This window comes from Zea mays, chromosome 7 (assembly GCF_902167145.1).
Source record: "Zea mays cultivar B73 chromosome 7, Zm-B73-REFERENCE-NAM-5.0, whole genome shotgun sequence".
Lineage (NCBI taxonomy): Eukaryota > Viridiplantae > Streptophyta > Magnoliopsida > Poales > Poaceae > Zea > Zea mays.
Genome location: NC_050102.1, coordinates 117,371,098 through 117,396,553, shown reverse-complemented (window position 1 = coordinate 117,396,553; position 25,456 = coordinate 117,371,098).

The following is a 25,456-nucleotide window of genomic DNA, read 5'->3' as shown; positions in this document are numbered from 1 at the left end:
ACGATGGTCACGGTGAGGTAGGAGTCGTAGTCGAAGGTTGTCAGAATCGATCTGGCCACGTGCACCGGCGGCGTAGAAGAACAATGACGTGAAATTCGGCTAGTTGACGACAACAAAGCTTCCGTTGAGGGGTCAGGTAACTTCATTGGAGGGCGGTGGTATTGTGGGCTAGATGAATTGGACGGCGGTGGACTGCAGGCATGGGTCCACATTCACCGGCGGACCGGGTGCTCTAGCGAGCAGTGGCACACGATTGTGGTGCAGTAGCGAGCTCAGGAATGGATGTGTGAGCTTCACTGAGGCAGGGTGAATGAGTACTTGGTCAGGTCGCCAGCGCGCGGCGCGCAGGGGCGCTGGCCAGTCCACGCTCTAGCTTGTGGTGGGCATCGAACACGTGGGCGTTTACTTCTACCCGTGCTCAAACGTTCATTAGTCGACCCAAATATGCTTATCTTGGCCAAATCCTTGTGTAAGGTCTCTTCACCGTGTTACGTTCTATCAACCCCGTGCAAGTCCCAAGTGCAGATGTGGTCAGGATTTGAAGTTATTTGAGTGCCAAAGTGTGTTTGTCCATCTGCTCCAGCCCGAGGGAAAATCGTGTCTTAGCATGTCAAACGATGGCGTCTCATTCTCAAACTTAACCAGGGTGCTCCTAGGGTAATTAGGCACATATTTTGTAATTGGAGTTTTTATGTTTGAGGTTTGCAAGCTAGTGAACACGTGACGTCTTTGGAATAGGGCTTATTTTGGAGGTATAAAATCCTGATTTTATCTCTCTTCTCCCACATGTGTGGCATTGTTTGGACCCTTACCACTCCTTTTTGGTGTATGCCCCTTAGTAATTTTTGTTAGCCATTTAGTTAGCTACCACTTTTGTTAAGGGCTCACCTGTGATTAGGAGGTTTGGTTAGTTTTTCTTGGTCACTTTATCTTCAGTACCCCTATGCACTTTAAGTGTGCACTTAGGGTTTTTGATTTTAGTCAATCCTCCCTCATTGGATCACTATGGGTTAACTAAACCTTCTAGATATTTAACACCTAATTATGGTTTTGATCCTTGACTTTGGTGACCTTTGTTTTAAGTAACCCACATGTGATAAAAGGCTAAATGAGTGTGGGTTGGGTTGACCCTTCTAGCTAACACCTGAGGTGCCACAATCTTCCTCTTCAGAGTGGTTGAAAAGGATATACCTTGGGTCAAACTTATTAGGACCTTTGACTCACTAAAATAAAAGGTAGCTCTCATGGTCCTAAACAAGTTGATGCCACTAACTTATCAGTAATTTAATATCATGTATCAAGCAACAACAAAATGAAAATTTATGAAGAACACATACATTAAAACAACTACATATGTAGAGACAACATGCAGATGTGTCTAGATGCCTCAATTGAAACACGTGGACCAACTTATCATAGTCATAGTTAGGCACATCTAGTTTAGGAGGGACAAGTATACCCTTGCAATACAAGTCCGAGTATAAATCTCTGGGATGACCCTATTTTCACCACTTCTCCTGCCATATGTCATGTATATGTGAAAGTAGAGGATTCTATGAATTTTTGCTTTATACCACAATCTACAAAATTTAAATTAATGTAGACATATAACCCATACTAAATAATTAAAAACTAAAACTAAACCCTAAACATTATAAATGACAAAATAAAACCTACAAATAATAACAAAATTTAATCTTTATTACACCTAAATATAATAATCTAATCATAAAACACAAGCATTGATATATACACATAAATAGAGGACATAAACTAAACATGTATTTGTAAATGTAACTGATTTACCTAACCAACTTTGTTTATACACCAAAATTAAAATTAATTAAACACATATCTACATATAAAATCACGATTACAAAATATACCTAACATAGACCAAATCAACATGTATAAATTGATTAGAGGAAGAAGGATACCTTACTCTCAAAGATCTATGTATCAAATCTAAGCTTCTAAAGTTGAATAAATAAATTTGAAAATACTGGAAAGATTGGAGAGAGAGAAAGAGAGGAAAGAGATGAGAATTATATGATGTTCGTCTTGTCCACTGAACTGATTAAGACAATTTTAATTGATGTTCGGCGCCACTTCATGGACACGGAACGTCAACATCATTTATGGTGTAATACCTTGATGCCATAACCTATAGTGTCGAGCAATGTAATCTCGGTGTCATAAGTCACGTCGACCTTATAATCATGTGATAATTGTCTCACTGGATGTGTGAATGTAAAATTTTAATAAAAAGGCTAAAATACAAAACATTCGGATAACAGGGGATTGGATCTATGTATAATTGTGCGTGGGGTCATTGAGTGAGACATAACAAGAGACAATTAGTCTGAACTCCCTAGGTGCCGCTGATGATAATTACTTTTTTGCAAGAAAAAATAATTACATTTTCTGATGCATCGGTACTAAAAGCAATCACTTTCACAATTGGCCTGGCATGATGCATTTGCGAGCCATGATTATATACGGTGGCATCAAGTGCAGTGGATTACAAAAAAGGATGCTGGTGGACTGACCGGATTATTATTGCCTGACACAGTTTTCTTTTTGTGCTCTAGTATTAGCAAGTTTGGCGTGGCAGCAACAGCAACCGGCCGGAGATGGAGAGATATCACTCGCCGCATCAAAAGATCTGGCTGACAGCCAAATTGTATGGTGTTCATTTACCTGCCCGTCGGGAATGCTACTTGTTGGATTGAGCTAAAGCCTACATTAATGTGTTGTTTTTTACCTCTTTATTTATCACTGAAAAATGCCTGCATGATATTTTTAGATGCAATAGGGTGAACAAAGAAATCCATAAATTAGTATTACGAGCTTGCCAGTTGGATTTCCCTACCTTTGTGCACAGACAGCACACGAACAAGTGGCTTGGATGTGTCCTTGATATCTTGCAAAATAATCATATATAATTAATACATAAATTATTTTAGGATGGATGATCATCATCTAGGATGACGAACAATGTGTGTGTTCCTCTCTATATAGACACACTCTATTCTTAATCTAAGATGATAAATCAATCAGCGCATTACTTGGACGACCTACACTTCAATCAAACTAATTAACCAGCCAGTAGTCGACCGGACCGGTGGAACCAAAGCGCAAAACGGATCTGATTAATTCGTTTTTATTGGGTCTGTGTGCATCAATTCTGTTGGAGCGACGGTTCCAATCATTCCATTAGCAGTTTCAGTTATCGTTATAGTTTCAGTCATTCTCGGTCTCATTCATTCACTCAGTTGTTCTATTACAGTTTCAGTCATTTCGTTAAAGTTTTAGTCGTTTCATTACAGTCTCATTCATTCACTCGTTTAGCTATTTTATTATAGTTTCGATCATTTCGTTATAGTTTAAGTTATCTGTTATAATTTTAGTTATTCTGTTACCGTTACAATTTCTGTCATTCTATTCCAGTCTTAGTCAATCACTAATTTCAATACAGTTCCAGTCATTCTGTTACAATTTCAGTCATTTCGTTAATGTTAACGTTTCAGTCATCCGGTCGGAGTGGAGCCGCGCGGTACGGTGGTTGGTTGTAGTGGGTAGGCCGCGCCGATAGGTCGAGAACGTGAGGCTATTTAGGGTGTGTTTGGTTGGACAGTCAACTAGAATGAAGTGGCTCCATTCCAATTTTTGAGAATGAAACCGTTCTGTTATGTGTTTGACAAATAGAATAGAGTCAATCCATGTTTTGTTTGGTTGAAAAGTAGAATAGAGCGAAGTCGTTCCGTTCTTTATTTGATTGGAGAGTCATATAAGTGTAGAGGGGAGGAGAGGGAGGAGAACTCTTGCGTCCGGGAGAGCGCTCGCTCCGCTATTTATGGTAAATTTTTATATAGAGATTCGATAAGCATATCCGTTTATCTTTTGTTAGAAACAAAACATCAAGAAAATAGAATGGAGCCGCTTTATTTTTCTTCACTTCTCAACTAAACACACTATTAGACGGTGGTAGGAGCGCATTTTAGCTATTAGGCTGATCCAGGTGGTAGAACCTCCGGTCCACGCTCCATCACCCTAAATAAATGAGAGAGAGAGGAGTACTTATTCGCTTCGCACAAAAAGAAACGTGGTTATCTTTAGCAGTTCGGTTTGCTAAAGCTTTGCTCCTTATGATTTATGAGTGGACGCTTTTGTTTTACATATTGGGCTTCATTCCACCAGCTAGCCTCGTGTTTTCTGGGTTTGATTCACTACATTTCATGTGTCGTTAATTCTTTACTGGGCCTCCAGTACGGAAAACAAATAGCAAAATTGGGATCTATATGGGCTCATGTTCTGTTTCTGTCTTTTTTTAGTTTAGCCATGTCAAAGTTGAGACTATATGCTAAAATACAGATAATAAAATTGTGTTTTGTTTGTGGCCATTGGCCAATCCCGGGTTTGTCTATGCCCAAATAGAAGAAGCGACACATGTATTTGGATTGCAAGCCTGTCAAAATAGGGCAAAAGTCTATGTACGACACGTGGGGCTGTATATTATTAGCAAATTTAATTTCAGTACGTCAGCTTAGATCATGTTGTTTTGGATGATGTTTATGCTCTTGATAAGAAAGGTGTTGTAGCCAGCTATTTAGTATCATTGTTTAATACTCCCTCCATCCTAAATTAGTATTTGTTTTAGCTCTTGGTTTTTGTGTCTATATTCAAATGGATGATGATAAATCTAGACCCATATATAAAACACATATATTAATTATTGTATGAATCCATTAAAAGGCTAAAATAAATTTTAATTTGGTACGAAGGGAGTATAGTGCTATTGTATATGTGAACCCTATATGGAAGGCTATATTCTTGGCTGCCGCCAATTTGCACTCAAAGGTTTCACTTAGGGAGACTTAATTTCAAGATCCACCATGGCAGGACCATTCCTCTAGGGGTCTCAAGTCTTACGATCTCCTCTGGAGACTCGACTCAAAGTAACATTATATAAGGGCATTATATAAGCTGACTTGTTGCCTTCATGGCATAGGGCCTTTCAGGCCTAATACACATTTAAAGGCCTAAACCCCAAGCACCACAAGACCTTTAGGGATAAAATATTCTAAGTTTCTAAGGAACTTTGTACCAATAGGCACTAGCATGAAGGCTGGTCTCCAAGGCCACCTATGCTCCGATGCACCCATGAGACTGTCCTCAGATGTCATGTATTTTGAGATGCTTGCTAGTACAAGTCCTTAGGGTCCATCGTGCCCTGGGGCACGTGTTAGTATAAGTCCTCAGGACCCATCACACATCGGGACAATTATTTGGGTCTATTTGACAACAATGTTTCTCAAAACCACAATTTTATAATACTATACTTTCTAATTGTCATGACAATACCATAGTTTTGGCCAGCTAAAAAATATCATGGTTTTAAGAAACACTATTTGGATACAACATTATAAACCATGGTATTCAGGTAAAAGCCAGATTTGCAATGAAATTTTTAGGTTGGAGTTTTCAATACTCCAAAAATACCATGGTATATAGAATACCATGATTTTGAAAACATAGTTTTTAAGAATACAACCAAATACCTTATGACATAAAATACTCTAGTATTCCTATAAACCATGGTATTGCCTAGAAACTATAAAAAACCATAGTATAAATGTATAAGGCACCTATTGATATAAGTCATCAGGAGCCCTAACGTCCTAGGGCACCTAGTAGTATAAGTCTCTAGGGCCCCTCGCATTGTGGGGCACCTATTGATATAAATCCTAATGTTCCTTGTGCCCCGAAGTCATAAGGAATGGAGTGCTCGAGGAAAACCAACCCCCTATAACACTTGGAGCACTTAGCCGCATGGGGCCATTCGGTGATCTCTAGGCCTCTAAAGTTCTCAACCTCTTACTTCAAGGATGGCTAGGACCTATGCCCTTGAGAGATCATGGGAATCCCGGGGGAGTTGAGGGGCTTAGGGAAACTAGGTCTAACCCTGTCTTACGACACAAGGGTGTGCTAGGCCCATCATAGGCAGTACAACCCTAGGGCATAGACCCCACATCGAGGCACATGTGACTATTCCTTAGCAAAAGCTTAATGCATAAGTTTTAGGTACAATGCAATAAATATGTGATGGGAGGCATTATAGGCCACACTAGGTGTGATGACACACGACTTAGGCTAAAGAGCACTCAAGACCACTACACAGTACATGCATCAGTCCTAACCCACGTGTGCGCACGTAGAGTGTACCATGAAATATAATAAAGTATAAAGGGCTATAGTGGTTGTCAATCACCTTAAGCAAGGTAGCCCAGGCCCTGGCATCCATAGGCGTAGGCTATCATACCTTACCCGTAGTCAGTATGTCACTCATCTAAGAAAGGGATGGCAGTGATACATTACATTATAGAAATGCCTTCACCATAACACATGCTATCACACCTGATTTCAAAAGGTAAACCAAATGTGAAATATATATGTGCGAGGATTGAAATCACATACACAACGATAACACAAATGTCATACCATTGCACAATGCTAGAATATAAAGAGTATTAAATAGTATTATATAGCATAGTCTTAAACACAACCATTGTTCATCAAACTCATGCAGAAACGTAAACTATTTAATATAAGATAACTCGACTCTCCATAGGCATCTGAATGGGGGATATCATTGTCCTAGATTTCAAACTCATCGAAGTCTTGGAACTCTTAGAAATCCACTTCTGTAGCTTCTTCACTTAAGCATGGGTTGCACCAAGGGCAATCTGATGTTTATGTGAAAGCAAGGGTGAGTACATAACATACTCAACAAGTTCCCTATTTAGCTAAGGTGGACTAGCATTATGAGGAGTTAGGAAAACAATAAATTCTTTTAGATAAACGGGTCGTTATTATTAGTGTTTGTCAAGTTTTGGCATTAACTCCAAGTTTATTAACCCAAGAAAACATAACTTATCTAAGAATTATTCTGTCATCATGACCAAACCATAATATCTATAATCAAAGAGGAAAATTAGGCTGCTCTTAACCATGAGAACACTGATGTTGGGGGTCTTCTTCTCCGCCAAAGGTCCTCAAGACAAAGGCATCATTGACAAAATGATTTTGAGGACTCTCTCTCTCTCTCTCTCTGCCGAAGATCCTTGAGACGAAGATACTGTCTGGAAGCAACGATGGCGAATACTGAAGCTACCACCGAAGGACGATAGCTTTAGCTTAAAACAATGCCAAAGATCAAACATGGAGCCAAGCCAAAGATAAAAGACTAGCTAGTCCCTAGTGATTTATGTTGCGATCATAGATAAGTGTTAAGGTCATAAATGTACTTTTACCCGGGCTGCGTCCCGTGCCTATAAATAGGTGAACAGTACCCTCGTACTGTTCACGCTGAATTGTAATCGCACTCGCATTAACACCTTCGAACAAGCCGAAGGTATCATTGTAATATAAATTCTATTAATGCCCATGTGCGTATTAAGAAATACTGATGTGTATGAGCCAATAAGATTACATTCGTTGTCTTTATATATTCTCATTCTTATGAATCATGAAGGCATGTCCTTCACGACCTTCGTCTGAAGATTATTATATCCGAAAGGAGATAATACTTCGGAGGACGAAGGTCCCTAACTTTTAACAATTGTGTTGCCTTGTTCTTGATTCACATCATTTGAGAACAAGTAACCAACATTGGCGCCCACCTCCGGTGAACACACTTCCACGACCACGACAATGGATTCACAAGGTGACCAAGTTGTGGCACCTTCAGATACGAAGCTGGTGCTCCCAATCACAGACGGCTCAAGTTTTGAACCAGCTAATAAGAAGCTGAAGAAGGAAGCACAGAAAAGGGTACAACATGTTGGAGTGCAGGGACCCTTCATCAAATCCAAGTGGTCTCATATAGCAATTACCTTCTCTCAGGAGGACCTTCAGGTCAAGGACTATCCTCATAATGATGCAATTGTTATATCTTGTGTTATCAAGGGGTTTGTGGTTCACAATGTCCTTGTAGACACAAGCAGTGCAGCAGATATCATCTTTGCAAAAGCCTTCAAGTAGATGCAGGAGAAGGATGACAAGATACATGATGCAACACACCCCTTGTGTGGCTTCGGAGGAAGGCAGACAGTGGCACTTGGAAAGATAACAATGCCAATCACCTTCGGTTATGTTCATAACACACAAACAAAACAAGTGGTATTTGACATTGTTGATATGGATTATCCTTACAATGCAATCATTGGTCGAGGGACACTGAATGCTTTCGAAGCAATACTCCATCCAACATATCTATGCATGAAGATACCATCTGATCAAGGTCCCATCGCTGTGCATGGAAGTCAAGAGGTTGCTAGAAGGGTCGAAGGGAACTGGACAGATTCAAAGGCCATCCATAACATAGATGAAGCCGAAGCTCATCAACAGTATAAACATAGAAGAGATAAGGTTGCCTCAGCAAATCAACCAAAGCCTATGTTCTATCCCAATTGTCTGGTGAACAAGATAAAACTTTGTTGAAGTTCCTGTTCAACAACAAGGATGTTTTTGCTTGGTCAGTCAATGATCTTTGTGGTGTCAACGGAGATTTCATTGAACACTCAATCAATATAGATCCGGCTATCAGGCCAAGGAAGCAGAAGCTTTGAAAGATGTCCGATGGCAAAGCCGAAGGTGCAAGAAACGAAGTCAAAAGACTCATGAGTGCCGGAGTAATCATAGAGGTGACATATCCAGAGTGGTTAGCCAATACTATGATGGTGAAGGAGGCTAATGGAAAGTGGAGAATGTGCATTGATTTTATAGATCTTAACAAAGCGTTTTCGAAGGATGAGTTCCCCTTGCTAAGAATAGACTCCCTTGTGGATGCAGCAGCCACTTCGGAGCTCATGAGTCTATTGGATTGCTATTCAGGCTATCATCAAATCTGGATGAAGAAGGAAGATGAGCCTAAAAAAAGCTTTATAACCCCTAGTGGGACCTACTGCTACCTTCAGATGCCCGAGGGGCTCAAGAATGCCGGAGGAAGCTTCAACAAAATGACTGTCAAAGTCCCCAGCTCTCAGATTGGCAGGAATGTTCTGACATATGTCGATGACATCATAATGAAAAGCACGAAGCAAGAAAATCACATTGCGGATTTACAAGAAACATTTGCCAATTTTAGGAAGGCTGGTCTCAAGCTCAACCCAGAGAAATGTGTTTTTTGGGTGAAGAAGGGGAAATTTCTTGGGCGCCTTGTGTCAACAAAAGGAATTGAAGCAAATCCAAACAAAATAGAAGCTATACTTCGGATGGAGCCACCAAGGACAAGAAAAGGTGCTCAGATACTAACAGGAAGACTGGCATCCCTCAACAGATTCATCTCAAGATCAGCAGAGACGAACTTGCCATTCTTCGAGGTGCTAAAATCAGCCGAAGTCTTTCAATGGGGACCAACTCAACAAAAGGCTTTCAAAGAGCTGAAGCAATATCTAGTACAATTGACAACGTTCACTCCACCTTCATCAGGAGCCCCATTGCTACTGTATGTAGCTGCTTCCCACGCTGCAGTCAGTGCAGCGCTGGTGCAGGAGAAATAAGATGGCCAAGCGAAGAAGCAAGTTCCAGTGTACTTCGTCTCTGAAGTACTTAGTCCATCAAAAAGAAATTACATAGAGCTGGAGAAGGTGCTATATGCTGTAATGATGGCCTCCAGAAAGCTTCAGCATTATTTCCAGTCATACCACATTATAGTACCTTCGTCTCAGCCTCTCAAGGACATTATAAGGAACAGAGAAGCCACAAGAAGAGTTGGAAAGTGGGCTGCAGAACTGAATGAATTCAGTATTGATTTTGTTCATAGGTCTTCGATCCAATCCCAAGCATTAACAGACTTCATTGCTGATTGGACGTCAGGGGCTCAGGACAAAGAAATCACAATAGACAACGAAGCTTGGACAGTGTTCTGTGATGGGTCATGGGGGCCTTCGGCGCAGGTGCAGCTGCTATCCTCATTTCACAATCCAAGATCAAGACCTGCTATGCAACCAAATTGGAGTTCAACTGCACAAATAATATTGCAGAGTATGAAGCCCTTCTCTTGTGGCTTCGAAAGCTTAAGGCGATGGGAATAAGAAGAGCAGTCCTCAAATCTAACTCACTGATCATCACAGGCCATGTTGATAAAAGCAGCAGAGCAAGAGATCCGAAGCTTGGAAAGTTGTAAGGCCCAAATTTGTATAAGAAAATAATAATAATAAAATAAATACATGAAGAAATAAAGTAGCAAATTCAGATATCTCAAATTATACTTGAGTGTTGCAAATTGAGGACTGAATTTTGAAAACCAAGAATTATTTTAGAAAAGAAGTAATAGAAAAGTTTTCTATTCAACTAAATGATTATGCATATCATTAAATAATGAACCATAAGCATTTATTTACATGAATATTTAATTTTGAAGTAACTTTTAATTCATATCCCACATTCAAAATATTATTTTTCTAAAAAGAAAGAAAACAATATGAGTGTTTCATAATTCAAATATCAACCAAACAAATAAATTAATTAAAATAAATATATATCTATTACATCATAATTGTTTTTTAGTATGTATTAAAAATTTGAATTCTTAAACTTTATCTTAGATTAGAATTGGAATTTTGTAATGTCAAAAAGGAATAATGGGGGAATATAATAATGAGATGAGAATTGGGATTTAACCCAAAGGTACAATTTTGGAATTTAGAAAAAGAGAAAAGATAAAAAAATAATGGGATGAAGATTTGAAGCAAAACCAAAATTTGAATTGAATTTGAAAATGAGAAAAAGGAGAGAAAAGAAAAGGGGAGGAGTATAAAATATAAATATAAATATAAATAAAAATAAAAACATAAATATATCCTTAAACTGGTGTAACTCTCTGAATTTGGGGGTATAAAATTTCTTTCTAATGATCATCCAAATTCATGTGTTACTCTTCTCTCTCTCTCACCCTAGGTTCTATCTCTCTCTAGATTCTCTCCCTTCTACCCTTTTAAGTAGAATTAGCCTAAGTTAGTGGAGGTTAATTATTTATTTTTTCCAAAACACTATGGGTCATGACATGTTGCATCATGCTGAGCTTAAATATTCTTTTAATTGTTGCACATGTTTGAATTAGTTTGAATTTGAAACTTGAATTGAATTTGGATTGAAAACCCTAGAGAAAAGAAATGGAAAAGCAATTTGAAAATCCAGAGAAAAAGAAAAAGGCAAAGCAGCCCAGCCGGCCTAGCTCGGCCCAGCCAGGCCGCGCGCCCGCGCGCCCGCCGTCTGACAGGTGGGAGCCAACTGTCAGCGGCGGTTTCTGCCCCGCGCGCTTCCCTCCTCCCTCTCTCTGCCTAGTGAGGCCAACATGTTGGCACCAGTTGCTTCCCCCCCGCGCCCTCTTCCCTCTGCGCCTCGCAGGCCCGTTCTGCCAGACGCCGAGCCGTTGCCCCACGCGCCCCTTCTCTCTCTCTCTCTGCGCCGTGGGCCTTCCCTGTCAGCTCCGCCCTCCCCGCGCCCGCCGTGGACCAGCGAGCGCGCACTCGCGCACGTCGCTGGGATCTTCGGCCACGTCGCTCTGCCCACGCCCCAGCTCCTTTTGAGCCCCGCCCGTGCCCGCACTCACTCCCCCGCTTCATTTCACGCAGTCCCGCCCTCGCTCGCGCTCTGCTCACGCCGCCAGACCTCGCCGGATACCCGCGTCCGCCTCCTTGGCCATCTAGCTCACCGGAGACCGCGCCAATCCACCCCGATCTCCGCCCCGAGGTGAGACACCTGTGACCGTGCTTAGTTTCCCCAATTTCGCTCTATGGTCGGCCAATTTCGGCTTTGCCGGAGTTCGACCGTGGCGGTCCGCCGCGCCCGTGCGGTGACCGGCCAAATTAGCCCAGCCTAGTGCCCCGGTGTTGGACCCTAAGGTACCCTTCCCTCTGCTGAAGCTATCCTAGGCCTTAGCACGCCTCAAGCCCCCTCTCCGCGGCTAGAATCCTTTACCAGAGTTCCTCCGACCCGCCCGAGGCCTTCTCCCCGGCGTTCTCCCCTCTCTGTCCTCGAATTCATGGTCATTTCCCCGCCACTGAGTTCGCCGTGTCGTTCTCTCCCTCTCTGCCAAATCCCAGCGACCACGGAACCACCCTAGCACACGCCTGCCCCAACTCCGGCGACTTTACCGCCACGGAAAGGAGCGGCGCCGCCCACAGCCGTTCAGCCCCCCGGTCTGATCTCCCCCATCTGATCTTGATCGCACGACCCAAATCGCGGGATACCGCTTCGCGCACGCGCGCCCTGCACCCCTGGCCCGCCTGTCAGCACCCGTGTCCCCTGGCGCTAGGCCCACTCGGTCAGTGCACCCCCCCTCGGTCGCTGACGCCCCTGGCCCGCTTGTCAGCGCTAGCCCGCTCGCGTGCACGCTCCCTCGGCCGCAGATCTAATCTCGGCCGTTGGTTTCTGATGTAACGGTTTGAATCGCCCGATACCCCTTCGCGTGATAGTTTTATTAAAGAGACCCTCGGTTTGTTTAGAATCAACCCGTTGTCCCTGGTTTTCGCGCGCAGGCCCCTGTAATCTTGCAGATTGAACCCTGGACTTTTAAATATTCATAGAATTACACCTAATTTCATATTTTGAATTCCCAAACTTGTTTATTTCATATCTTTTGCATATGAACTCCAAATTTAGTGATTCAAATTGCAAAATGTTCATAGGATTATTCTCTGTTTATATAAATTAGTTCCATTTACATTCTGTGCTTTCTGATTTTATGGTTAACTATGAACTAGTATATGTATAAATTTGTTTATTTAATAAAATAAAAATGGAAAACCCTAGAAATTAAAGCATGTTTAATCTTGTGAGATTAATAATGTGTATTACATGAATTCATCCTTGGTCTAACTTTTAGGTCACAATAAAATAAATTGAACTAGGTTATGTAATTGTGGGCAATACTTAAAGGAATAATAATCTATTTCTAAATGAAGTTAGTTTATGTTATAGTTCATGTTATACTTTGATCTCATTATCCCTTATTTAGTATTGTTTCTTTTTAAGATGTATTCCTATGTTTGTACATGTTTGGTGTACTGTTCATTTGTACTTTTCAAATGTATTGAATGCATGCTCGCTTTATTTAGACAACGAGCAGTCCGAGGTTCCTGAGTGTGTTGTTGGAGACATCCCTGAGCAACAACCTGGTGAAGGCAAGTGTCCTCTGACCTATTATGTCCTACATACTTTATGATTCACTGTCCCGCATTACATTACTTAAACCTAAGGATTGACTAGTTTGTATTTACCTTATCCTTGTTTACCTTTTTGGGTTATCATGGTTAGCATCTTTGTAACATCCCAGATTTCCAACCCGAGGTTTGGAACCCTAATCTAACCCCCTATTTATCTCTCCCTAATCTTCCCTAGGTTTTCTCATCATATGCATACACTTTGTTTGATTAGAAGCACCTCACTTAGATTATATTTTTAGCACCTAAGATTATCTAGTTAATTAATTGTTCAAAAGAAAAGGATATAAAAATAGAAATAGAAATTGGAAAATAAAAATAAAAAAGGAGAAACCTTTCTCCCCCCAAGGCTGGGCCGATTCCCTGCCCACACCCGCGGCCACTCCCCCCTCGCGCTCGCGACTTCTCCCCCTCTCGGCCCACTTCCGGCCCACTCCGTGTGCGCGACCACCCCCGCTGACAAGCCGTCCCCACTCGCCAGTCGCCTCCACCCTCGCCCTCGCTCGCGCCCGCGCACCGCTGACAGGCTGACCCCGCCAGTCAGCCACCCCATTCCCTCGCCGCGTACGACTTCACCGCGGTCACCTCCGACCACCGTCCTCTCCCCCGCCCCATCCCCTCGCCGCACAGGGAAGTTTGGCACAGCCTCGTCCTCGCCGCTGTGGCCGCGTCCTTGCACGACACTGCCCCGCCGTGCGGTCTCGTCGCCGCCGCTGTGCGGCATTAACTCCGTCGCTGTGCAACCTCACCGGCGTCCACCTAGCTTCGCCGCTCCCCTCCCCTCAGGCGCCTATAAAAGGGTCACCCCGAGCACCTCCTTGCCCCGCACCGGCCTTAGCCACTCATCTCCCCCTCGCCCGAGCTCAATCGCGCTAGCTCCATCGTCTTCCTCCACTCCGGTAAGCCCCTCGTCCTCTCTCCCCCCCCTCTCTGGTTGTTCAGCGAACAATTAGCTAGGCTCATCAGTTTCGCCACACCACCACGAGCTTGGAACACCACTCCCCTGCCCCCGATCCCCGCACGAACCTCACCGGCGACGACTCCCACCACGGAGCTCCGCCACTTCCCCGTGGTCAGCCCCCTCCCAGCCTCCTCTGGCAAAATTGGACCCACCCCTAAGCTCGCCAGCCCCTCCTCATGCTAGGGCGCCTGCCCGATGCCCAAGAACCGGGTCACCGGTGGCGAACCGCCGTCGAGCCCACCGGGGGCTGGTTTTTTCCCTGCGGCCGACCGGTTCGCCTCGCCCCGTCAGCCGCTGGCGCCGTCTCCCCCTCCCGCTCTTCCTGATGCGTGGGCCCGTGGAAACAGCGCCGTCTCTCGCGCGCCCGCGCTGTTTCTCGCCGTGGGCCGTGGCTGGGCCGACGCGCTCGCGCCCCTGCGCCCGGCTGGGCCGGATTTTGCCCCCCGGGTCCACCAGAGCCAAAAACCTTTTTCTTTTTTCTTTTCCATCCTTTTTCTCCTTTAGTTATTTATATCTCTATATTTTATGTACCAAAAATTATCAAAACACTTTCTAAGTCACATAAAATGATAATGTTAGAATTTGACACACTCCACTCAGTAAACCACTGTTGATGTATTGTTTATTGCCTGTTTTACTAGAAGAAGCGGGGACCATCGATCCGGAACCCGTAGCCCCGGAAGAAGGGCAGGAGCCCGACCTCTCGGAGATAAATCTTTTGTGCCAGGAAAGCTTCAACGAAGGCAAGTCCATCCTTCCCTTGATGCATAATTACCTATTCTTTCTACCACTACCTAAGCCAGGATTACGGGGTGGAATATTTGCATTGTGAGCAGAGAGATAGCCCGCATTAACAAACATCTTTTGGATACAAAATGTGGGATGGGAAAAAGGGCAGTGTGTTTCTTCAAATGAGGTTTTTAAAAAAATGTGCGATGAAGGGTATTCACCCTCATCACCTTGTGAGTGGGATGATCAGGGACTCCCTTGTTTAGGGGAGGGCCTAAGGTGATGGATCAGCTGGTTTAGGCATGAGCAGAAGGATTGTCCCCTCATATAATGACCGGTTTGTCATCTTTCACTACCTGTACTCATAAATAGTACAACCACTCGAGACTGTGTGGGCAGTCACTCAATACGAACTCGTACGGTCCAACCCCAGGGTTATGAAGGCTGGGGAGCACCGGGAGGATAAGGAGGGGGAATGTTTTGTCTAGTTTGGACATGGTGGTGGCCTGACTCCTTCCGGTATAACCGTTAAGGTTAGGACATGCGAGGAAAGAAAGAGATCCGGCATTCGGGCCTCACGACGGTGAGATCGCAGAAACCGGACTAGTGGGTAAAGTGTACCCCTCTACGTAGAGTTCAAACCTATTCGAATAGTCTGTGTCCACTGGTATGGACGAGTCTGGTGTGGTATGACAATTAGTGTTTTACGACCTCTGTGAACAGGGAAATGTGTGTGTGTAAGTGTGGTTCGGAAAAGAAAACAAGGCCACGGGAGCGGGAAGCTTAGTGGTGGTTGAGTATTGTGTTATTTTTTATTTCCTTGGGGGAAACCCTAAATAAACTGCCTTTCTCTGAGAAAAAGAAGAGTGACTTCAACTCCACCATATAAAGCATGTATGATATAGGTCTCTTTGAAAGGGAATCAGGCTTACACCTTTTCCTAATTGATTTTGGTGGTTGAATTGCCCAACACAAATAATTGGACTAACTAGTTTGCTCTAGTCTATAAGTTTTACAGGTGCCAAAGGTTCACAACAAGCCAATAAAAAGACCAAAGATGGGTTCAAATAAAGAGAGCTAAAGACATCCCAAAGGCGCCCTGGTCTGGCGCACCGGACTGTCCGGTGTGCCACCGAACAGTGTCCGGTGCACCAGGGAACTCGAAGCTGAACTCGCTACCTTCGGGAAAATGGGAGACCGCTCCGCTATAATTCACCGGACAGTGTCTGGTGTCACACTGGACTGTCCAGTGTGCCAGCGGAGCAACGGCTACTTCGCACGCAACGGTCGATTGCAGCGCATTTAATGCGCGCCTGCGCGTGCAGAGGACAGAGCACGCGCAGAAGGCGCACCAGATAGTCTACAGGACCTGTCCGGTGCACCACCGAACAGCCCAGAGGCCCCACCAGTCAGAGCTCCAACGGTCAGAACCCAACGGCCGGCTGACGTGGCTGGCGCACCGGACAGTGTCCGGTGGCGCACCGAACTGTCCGGTGCGCCATGCGACAGACAGCCTCCCAACGGCCACTTTTGGTGGTTGAGGCTATAAATACCCCAACCACCCCACCATTCATTGCATCCAAGTTTTCCACCTTCAACACATTACAAGAGCTATAGCATTCAATTCTAGACACAACCAAAGAGATCAAATCCTCTCCCAAGTCTAGAATCACTCCAAATCAAATAGTGACTAGAGAGAGCGACATTTGTGTTCATTTGAGCTCTTGCGCTTGGATTGCTTCTTTTCTTTCTCATACTTTCTTGTGATAAACTCAATTGTAACCGAGGCAAGAGACACCAATTTTGTGGTGGTCCTTGCGGGGACTTTGTGTCCCGTTTGATTGAGAAGAGAAGCTCACTCGGTTTAAGTGACCATTTGAGAGAGGGAAAGGGTTGAAAGAGACCCGGTCTTTGTGACCACCTCAACGGGGAGTAGGTTTGCAAGAACCGAACCTCGGTAAAACAAATCCTTGTGTCTCACTCTTTGTTTGCTTGCAATTTGTTTTTCACCCTCTCTCGCGGACTCGTTCATATTTCTAACGCTAACCCGACTTGTAGTTGTGCTTAAGTTTATAAATTTCAGATTCGCCCTATTCACCCCCCTCTAGGTGACTTTCAATTGGTATCGGAGCCCGGTGCTTCATTAGAGCTTAACCGCTCGAAGTGATGTCGAGAGATCACGCCAAGAAGATGGTGATCGGCGGTGAGAAGTCCGCTACAAGCCACGGGAAGGCTCCATCAAGGGTGTCCGCCAATAAGAAGGATGGATCCTCTTCACGCATTCGATCGCAAAAGAGTGGCGAGAAGAAGAAGAGAATGAAGAAAGTGGTCTACTACGAGACCGACTCTTCCTCGCCCTCTACATCCGGATCCGACGCCTCGTCCGTCACTTCAAGCGCCAAGAGCGCAAGAAGTATAGTAAGATCCCCCTACGCTACCCTCGCATTTCCAAACGTACTCCATTACTTTTCGTCCCATTAGGCAAACCACCTATGTTTGATGGTGAAGATTATAATCTGTGGAGTGATAAAACGAGGCATCATCTAACCTCACTCCACACTAGCATTTGGGATGTTGTTGAGATTGGAGTACAGGTACCATCACCGGGGGATGAAGACTATGATTCGGACGAGGTCGCCCAAATCCAACACTTCAACTCTCAAGCCACCACTATACTCCTCGCCTCTCTAAGTCGAGAGGAGTATAACAAGGTGCAAGGATTGAAGAGTGCCAAAGAGATTTGGGACGTACTCAAGACTGCGCACGAAGCAGACGAGGTGACCAAAATCACCAAGCGGGAAACGATCGAGGGGGAGCTCGGTCGCTTTCGGCTTCGCCAAGGGGAGGAGCCACAAGAAATGTACAACCGATCCAAGACCTTGGTGAACCAAGTGCGCAACCTCAGGAGCAAAAAATGGGATGACCATGAAATGGTCAAGGTTATTCTTAGATCACTCGTTTTTCTTAACCCTACACAAGTACAATTAATACGTGGTGATCCTAGATACACACTAATGTCTCCCGAGGAAGTAATAGGAAAATTTGTGAGCTTTGAGTTAATGATCAAAGGCTCAAAGAAAATCTTCGAGCAAGATGGCCCCTCCACGCCCGAAGCACAACCGGTCGCATTCAAGGCAACGAAGGAGAAGAAGGAAGAGTCTACATCAAGTAGACTCCCCATCGACGCATCCAAGCTCGACAACGAGGAAATGACGCTCATCATCAAGAGCTTCCGCCAAATCCTCAAACAAAGGAGGGGGAAGGACTACAAATCCCACTCCAAGAAAGTATGCTACAAGTGTGGTAAGCCCGGTCATTTTATTGCAAAATGTCCATTATCAAGTGATAGTGACAGGGGCGACAACAAGAAGGGAAAGAGGAGAGAAAAGAAGAGGTACCACAAGAAGAGGGGCGGCGATGCCCATGTGTGCGGCGAATGGGACTCCGACGAGAGCTCCACCGACTCCTCCTCCGACGAGGACGCCGCCAACATCGCCGTCACCAAAGGACTCCTCTTCCCCAACGTCGGCCACAAATGCCTCATGGCAAAGGACGACAAAAGAAAGAAGGTAAAATCAAAATCCTCCAGTAAATATGAAACCTCTAGTGGTGAGGATAACTCTTGTGATGAGGAGGATAATTTGCACACCCTTTTTGCCAACCTTAACATGAACAAAAAGAAAAATTAAATGAGTTAATTAGTGCTATTCATGAGAAGGATGAACTCTTGGAATCCCAAGAGGACTTCCTAATTAAGGAAAATAAGAAGCACGTTAAGGTTAAGGATGCTTATGCTCTAGAAGTAGAAAAATGTGAAAAATTATCTAGTGAGCTAAGCAAGTGCCATGATATTATTACCAACCTTAGAAATGAGAATGCTAGTTTAATAGCTAAGGTTGATGCAAATGTATGTAATGATTCAATTTCCAATCTTAGAGATGATAATGCTAATTTGATTGCTAGGATTGAAAAATTGAATAATTCTCTTGCTAGCCTTAGAAATGAAAATGAAAATTTGATTGCTAAGGCTAAAGACCTAGATGTTTGCAATGTTACAATTTATAATCTTAGAAGTGAAAATGACATTTTACATGCTAAGATTGTTGAACTAAAATCTTGCAAACCCTCTACATCTACCGTTGAGCATGTTTCCATTTGTACTAGATGTAGAGACATTAATGTTGATGCTATCCATGATCACCTAGCTTTAATTAAGAAACAAAATGATCACATAGCTCAACTTAATGCCAAAATTAATGAGCATGACTTAGAAAATGAAAATTTTAAATTTGCTAGAAGCATGCTCTATAATGGGAGACGCCCTGACATCAAGGATGGCATTGGCTTCCAAAAGGGAGAAAATGTCAAACTTAATGCCCCTCCTAAAAGATTGTCTAACTTTGTTAAGGGCAAGGCTCCCATGCCTCAGGATAATGAGGGTTACATTTTGTACCCTGCCGGTTATCCCGAGCACAAAATCAGGAGAATTCACTCTAGGAAGTCTCACTCTGGCCCTAATCATGCTTTTATGTATAAGGGTGAGGCATCTAGCTCTAGGTAATCAACCCGTGCAAAATTGCCTAAGAAGAAAACTCCTATTGCATCAAATGATTCTAACATTTCATTTAAAACTTTTGATGCATCTTATGTTTTGACTAACAAATCCGGCAAGGTAGTTGCCAAGTATGTTGGGGGCAAGCACAAGGGGTCAAAAACTTGTGTTTGGGTACCCAAAGTTCTTGTATCTAATGTCAAAGGACCCAAAACCATTTGGGTACCTAAAATCAAGAACTAAATTTGTTTTGTAGGTTTATGCATCCGGGGGCTCAAGTTGGATCATCGATAGCGGGTGCATAAACCACATGACAGGGGAGAAGAAGATGTTCTCCTCCTACGAGAAAAATCAAGATCCCCAACGAGCTATCACATTCAGGGATGGAAATCAAGGTTTGGTCAAAGGATTGGGTAAAATAGCTACATCTCCTGATCATTCCATTTCCAATGTTTTTCTTGTAGATTCTTTAGATTACAACTTGCTTTTAGTTTCACAAAAATGTAAAATGGGTTACAACTGTCTTTTTACGGATACAGGTGTTACTGTCTTTAGAAGAAGTGATGATTCAATAGCATTTAAGGGAGTGTTAGAGGGTCTGCTATACTTAGTAGATTTTGATAGAGCTGAACTCGACACTTGCTTAATTGCTAAGACTAACATGGGTTGGCTCTGGCATCGCCGACTAGCACATGTTGGAATGAAGAATCTTGAAAGGGAAATGTGCCCTTGGGCTATTTCTAAGTATTTTGGTGATTAAGTGTCCAACACAAGTGCCTAAGTGTTAAATTGTGCCAAGGACTCAAGAAGTGCAAATCAAGATTAAAGGTATGATTCTAGACTTAGTACATTGGTTTTTGTGTACTAACATGTTTGTCTAAGTGCTAGAATCAGAGAAAATTCAATTGGAGAAGTTGGCTGAGCACAGCCAAAAGACTGCTCGGTCTGGGTGCATCGGACTGTCCGGTGGTGCACCGGACAGTGTCCGGTGCGCCAGGCTGGCATCTGTCAACTGGCTGCTCTCGGGACTTCGACGGCGGTGTACGGCTATAATTCACCGGACTGTCTGGTGGTGCACCGGACTGTCCGGTGAGCCAACAGTCGGTCGGACCAACAGTCGGCCGCGTAATCCGCGCGCGACGCGTGGCAGAGCCAACGGTCAGAAGGGAGCACCGGACTGTCCGGTGTGCATCGGACAGTGTCCGGTGCGCCAACGGCTCTGAACCGCCAACGGTCGGCTTCGCTAAAGAAGGAAAGAAATCCGCACCGGACAGTGTCCGGTGGTGCACCGGACTGTCCGGTGCGCCAGGCGACAAAAGGCAAGAATTGCCTTCCTGGAATGCTCTCAACGGCTCCTAGCTGCCTTGGGGCTATAAAAGGGACCCCTATGCACATGGAGAAGCACACCAAGCATTCTCTAAGAATTCCTAAGCACCAAGACTCCAATTCCGCGCATTCGATTCTTTGTGATAGCAACTAGAGCTCCATTTGAGAAGAGAACTCTTTGGGTTGTGTTGTGAGCTCGTGTTGTGACTTGTGTGCGTATTGTCGCTCTGATTTTGTGTCTTGTGTGCGTTGCTCATCCCTCCCTTACTCCGTGCTTCTTTGTGAACATCAAAGTGTAAGGGCGAGAGGCTCCAAGTTGTGGAGATTCCTCGCAAGCGGGATATAGTAAACAAAGCAAAACATCGTGGTATTCAACTGGGTCTTTGGATCGCTTGAGAGGAGTTGATTGCAACCCTCGTCCGTTGGGACGCCACAACGTCATGTTTTGTACTTGGCAAGTTTTGTACTTGGCCGAACCACGGGATAAACCATTGTGTCTATCTGTGATTGATCTTTTTGTGGTTATCGTGTCTTGCAAGAACTCCTCTCTAGCCACTTGGTTTTATTGTGCTAACTCCTAATCAAGTTTTTGTGGCATTAAGTTTCAAGTTTTACAGGATCACCTATTCACCCCCCTCTAGGTGCTCTCAATTGGTATCAGAGCCGTTCTCTTCAAGAAAGGGACTAATCGCCCGAAGAGATGGATCCTAAGGGCAAGGGGATGGTGGTCAATGATAAGGAGAAGGAGTCCTTCGTCAATGATCCAAAGGATGACAAGCCTACTGACTCAGGCTCGGGCCACAAAATAAAAGACGGGAGGAAGAAGAAAACAAGGCGCATCAAGGAGATAGTCTACTACGACAGCGACGAATCTTCCTCTTCCCAAAAGGGCGACGACAACGACTACGAGAAAAAGAAGATGGTTAATTCAAACTTTTCCTTTGATTATTCTCGTATTCCGCAAAGTTCCAATGCTCATTTGCTTTCCATTCCCCTCGATAACCCCCCCACTTTGATGGAGAGGACTACAGATTTTGGAGTCACAAAATGCGTAGCCACTTGTTCTCTCTCCATCCAAGTATATGGGAGATAGTAGAAAATGGAATGCACTTTGATAGTACGGATAGTCCCATGTTCATTAATGAGCAAATTCACAAAAATGCACAAGCTACTACTATTCTTCTAGCTTCATTGTGCAGGGATGAATACCATAAGGTGAGCGGCTTGGATAACGCCAAGCAGATTTGGGACACACTCAAAATCTCACATGAGGGGAACGAAGTCACCATGCTCACCAAGATGGAGTTAGTGGAGGGCGAACTTGGGAGATTCGCTATGATCAGGGGCGAGGAGCCGACCCAAACGTACAACAGGCTAAAGACCGTCGTCAACAAAATAAGGAGCTATGGAAGCACGCGATGGACGGACCACGACGTCGTCCGCCTAATGCTAAGGTCTTTTACTGTCCTTGATCCACATCTTGTGAACAATATTCGTGAGAATCCTAGGTACACCAAGATGACGCCCGAGGAGATACTTGGAAAATTCGTAAGCGGGCGGATGATGATCAAGGAGGCTAGATACGTTGATGATGCGTTGAATGGCCCAATCCAAGAGCCTCAAACCATTGCTCTCAAAGCAACGAGGAGCAAGGAGGCGCTACCTAGCAATGTGGCACAAGTTGAGGCGGCGGGGCTCAATGAGGAAGAGATGGCTCTCATCATCAAGCGTTTCAAGACGGCGCTAAGAGGTCGCAAGGAGCATCCCAACAAGACCAAGATGAAGGGGAAGCGATCATGCTTCAAATGTGGTAAGATTGGTCATTTTATTGCTAATTGTCCCGATAATGATAGTGATCAGGAACAAGGGAACAAGAGGGAAAAGAAGAAGGCTTACAAGAAGGCTAAGGGCGAGGCACACCTTGGAAAGGAGTGGGACTCGGATTGTTCGTCGTCCGACTCCGACAACGAAGGACTCGCCGCCACCGCCTTCAACAAGTCGTCCCTCTTCCCAAACGAGCATCACACCTGCCTCATGGCAAGGGAAAAGAAAGTAAGCACTCGTGATACTAATACTTGCGCTTCCTTAAGTGATGAAGAATCTAGCGATGATGAAATAGACTATTCATGTTTATTCAAGTGCTTAGATAGAAGTAAAGTTGATAAGATTAATGAATTAATTGATGCCCTGAATGATAAAAATAGGTTATTAGAAAAGCAAGAGGATCTTTTGTATGAAGAACATGATAAGTTTGTAGAGGCACAAAAATCCCTTGCTTTAGAAATTAAAAGGAATGAAATGCTTTCTTGTGAATTGTCTACATGCCATGACTCTATTTCTAGCTTAAAGAGCATAAATGATGATTTGAATGCTAAGTTAGAAATAGCTAATAAATCAACATCTTGTGTAGAACATGTTGCAATTTGTAATAGGTGTAAAGATTTTAATGTTGATGCTTGTAGTGAACATCTAGTTTCAATTTCTAAATTGAATGATGAAGTGGCTAGTCTTAATGCCCAACTTAAGACTAGAAAAAGTGAATTTGAAAAACTAAAATTTGCAAGGGATGCCTACACGATTGGTAGACACCCCTCAATTAAGGATGGTCTTGGCTTCAAGAGGGATGTTAAGAACTTAACAAGCCATAAGGCTTCCATCTCCGCCAAGGAGAAAGGGAAGGCCCCTATGGCTAGTAGTGCTCAAAAGAACCATGCTTTCATGTATCATGATAGGAGATATTCTAGGAATGGTTATAGAAGTTATGATGCTTTTGATTCTCATGCCATGATTGCTTCTAGTTCTTCTATTATGCATGATAGAAATTTGGCTAGGAAAAATGTTGTTCATATGCCTAGAAGAAATATTGTTCATGTACCTAGGAAAGTAATGGATGAACCTTCTACAATTTATTATGCTTGCAATGCTTCCTTTGCTATTTGTAGAAAGGATAAGAAGGTAGTTGCTAGGAAATTAGGGGCCAAATGTAAGGGAGACAAGACTTGCATCTGGGTCCCTAAGACTATTGTAACTAACCTTGTAGGACCCAGCATGAGTTGGGTACCTAAGACCCAAGCCTAAATTTGCCTTGCAGGTTTATGCATCCGGGGGCTCAAGCTGGATTATCGACAGCGGATGCACAAACCACATGACGGGGGAAAAGAGGATGTTCTCTTCCTACGTCAAGAACAAGGATCCCCAAGATTCAACCATATTCGGTGATGGGAACCAAGGCAAGGTGAAAGGGTTAGGAAAAATTGTTATTTCATCCGAGCACTCTATTTCTAATGTGTTCTTAGTTGAGTCGCTTGGATATAACTTGTTGTCTGTGAGTCAACTCTGTAATATGGGATATAACTGTTTATTCACAAATGTAGATGTGTCTGTCTTTAGAAGAAGTGATGGTTCATTAGCTTTTAAGGGTGTACTAGACGGCAAACTTTATTTAGTTGATTTTGCAAAAGAGGAGGCCGGTCTAGATGCATGCTTAATTGCTAAGACTAGCATGGGCTGGCTGTGGCATCGTCGTTTAGCACATGTGGGGATGAAGAACCTTCACAAGCTTCTAAAGGGAGAACACGTGATAGGTCTAACTAATGTAACCTTCGAAAAAGATAGACCTTGTGTAGCTTGTCAAGCAGGTAAACAGGTGGGAAACTCTCATCATGCCAAAAATGTGATGACAACATCAAGACCCCTGGAGTTACTTCATATGGACCTCTTCGGACCCGTCGCCTATCTAAGCATAGGAGGAAGTAAGTATGGTCTTGTTATAGTTGATGATTTTTCCCGCTTCACTTGGGTATTCTTTTTGCAGGATAAATCTAAAACCCAAGGGACCCTCAAGCGCTTCCTAAGGAGAGCCCAAAACGAGTTTGAGCTCAAAGTAAAGAAGATAAGGAGCAACAATGGATCCGAGTTCAAGAACCTTCAAGTGAAGGAGTATCTTGAGGAGGAAGGAATCAAGCACGAGTTCTCCGCTCCCTACACACCACAACAAAATGGTGTGGTAGAGAGGAAGAACAGGACGCTACTAGACATGGCGAGGACGATGCTTGGTGAATTCAAGACGCCCGAACGGTTTTGGACGGAAGCCGTGAGCACGGCTTGCCACGCCATAAACCGGGTCCACCTTCATCGCCTCCTCAAGAAGACTTCATATGAGCTTCTAACCGGTAACAAACCCAATGTGTCTTACTTTCGTGTATTTGGGAGCAAATGTTACATTCTAGTGAAGAAAGGTAGGAATTCTAAGTTTGCTCCCAAAGTTGTAGAAGGGTTTTTGTTAGGTTATGACTCAAATACAAAGGCGTATAGGGTCTTCAACAAATCATCGGGTTTGGTTGAAGTCTCTAGCGACGTTGTATTTGATGAGACTAATGGCTCTCCAAGAGAGCAAGTTGTTGATCTTGATGATGTAGATGAAGAAGTCGTTCCAACGGCCGCAATGCGCACCATGGCGATTGGAGATGTGAGGCCACTGGAACAAAAGGAGCAAGATCAACCTTATTCCTCAACTATGGTGCATCCCCCAACTCAAGACGATGAACAGGTTCATCAAGAAAAGGCGTGTGATCAAGGGGGAGCACAAGATGTTCGTGTGATAGAGGAAGAAGCGCAACCGGCACCTCCAACCCAAGTTCGAGCGACGATTCAAAGAAA